The following is a 2,211-nucleotide window of genomic DNA, read 5'->3' on the forward strand; positions in this document are numbered from 1 at the left end:
CACCAGGGGGATGGCCTCACCACCAATCCCTTCTCTTTTCTCCTCTTGCAATTTTGGGTATGCACACATATACACCCAGCATGAGTTTCTGGTCATTGGTTCCAGGACTTGAAGTGCAATAGGCCACATGGGAGTCCAGTGACATAACCATTACACCATCTTCTGGTTGTAAGCTATGGGTTTTTACTAAGTGACTTTTTTGTACGTGTTGAGAAATGTCCCTTTTATGCTGATTTTACTGAGTCAATCATGAAGGGGTGTCGTATTTTATAAAAAAAAATTCTATATTGATTAATATTTTCATATGGTCTTTATCTTTCTGTCTGTTAATATGGTATATTAGATTTATGGTTTTGCATATGTTGAACCACCCTTGCATCCCTGGAATAAAGCTTACCTGATTGTAATATATAGTTTTTTTTTTTATATGTGGATGGACATGATTTGCTAGTATCTTGTTGAGAACTTTTGCATCTATATTCATCAGAGATATTAGTCTGTAGTTTGACATTTTTGTCATGTCCTTATCTGTTTTGAGAATGAGGGTTATGGAAACTTCATAAAAAATTTAGGAAGATCCCTTCTTTCTGGATCTTTCAAAATATTTTGAGTAGAATGGTGGTTAAACATGTTGGTTCTGGGAAGTGAAGTTAGAGGAGAGGGGCTTCAACTAGGGTCTTCTTAGCTGTGATGCTGGTTCCAGAAATGGGCAGGGTGCCTTAGCTGGAGATGCCTATTAAAAGACCTACAGTTCTTTTAATTTTATTTTTTAGTTTTATTTTCTCCACATTATAGCCAATACTTGTTTTTAAATTTTTATTATAGCCTTTTAGTAGTATGTGTGAGCAGCACCACATTATGTTTTTTTAAAAATTTTAGTTTTAATTTACAATAGAGCACATGAACGTGCAAGAGAGAAAGAGAGAGATAGAAATGTGAGAGATGTACCCCTCACAGAGCTCTTCCATGCCTTGATCCTCTTCATCTAGCGTTCTATCCTGCCAGGATCCCAGGCATGCACCAAACATGTCATCAGTTCAACTGGGCTAGGAACTCAAACTGTGGTTGACATGTGGCTCCCAGCTCTACAGTCTGGTACTACCACTGACTGTGCCACAGAGGCTGGCTGTGTGTCATGTGCATGCTGGCCATATTTATGCCTTTTCTTACAGTCACGGAATATAATCTTTTCAAGATATTATAATACTATATTTTCAATTTACTTTTGATAAGTTAAATATTGTTATATTTATGTTAATCAGCAATATTGATATGAAATTTGAACTATGGTTACCATGTGAGATCTACTCCCTTAACCATAGACTGATATGAGCTGATCAGACCAGTTAGAACCAGTATGAGCCAGTTGGAAATGGAATGAGCTGATTAGAGCCCTTTTATTGCTAAGTAATATGTCATGGTACAAATATGTCACAATTTCTTTGTATCTGTGGAAAAACATTTAGGTTATCTCCAGTTTTTTTTTCCAGTTACAAATAAAACGTCTATGAAAATTCATATACAGGTAACTGTGTGAATTAGCTTTGATTTCTCTAGAATGCCTTAAAGTGAGTAAAATTTTAGGTTGTGTGATAAGCATATGCTTAATTTTGAAAGATACTGTCAAATTATTTCCATAGTATTTATAATATTTTTACTTTACACTAGGAATATATCAGTGATACAATTTCTCTTCATTCTCACCAGTATTTGGTTTTATCATTATTTCTTATTTTAGCCATTCTGATCAATGTGTTGTGATATCACATTTTGGTTTTAATTTTAATTTCCCTGATGGTTAAAAATATTAAATATCTTTTCATGTGTTTATATGTCAGACATATATCCACTCCATGTCCACTCATGTCTATTACTCATTTTCTATTTTTTTTTGTTTTTCTTTGCTATTGAATTTGGAGTGCTTTTGCTATAGTCTAGATAATAATAGTACTCTCTTAGATATGTAGCTTGGAAATATTTTCCTCCAATATGCAGCTTATCTCTTTATTCTCTTCACATGTTCTTTAACGTATAAAATTAAATCTACTTTCAATGAAGTCTGATTTAAAAATGTTTTTCTTTTATGAACCATGCTTTTGGTATTAAATCTGAGAACCTTTATGTTTAGATTAGATCTCAAAATTTTATTGCATCTTTTTCTAAAATTTTTAAAAGGTCTTATAATTAAATATAATATTAAGTTAATTATTC

This window comes from Tupaia chinensis, unplaced genomic scaffold (assembly GCF_000334495.1).
Source record: "Tupaia chinensis unplaced genomic scaffold, TupChi_1.0 Scaffold146313_1, whole genome shotgun sequence".
Classification (NCBI taxonomy): Eukaryota; Metazoa; Chordata; class Mammalia; order Scandentia; family Tupaiidae; genus Tupaia; species Tupaia belangeri.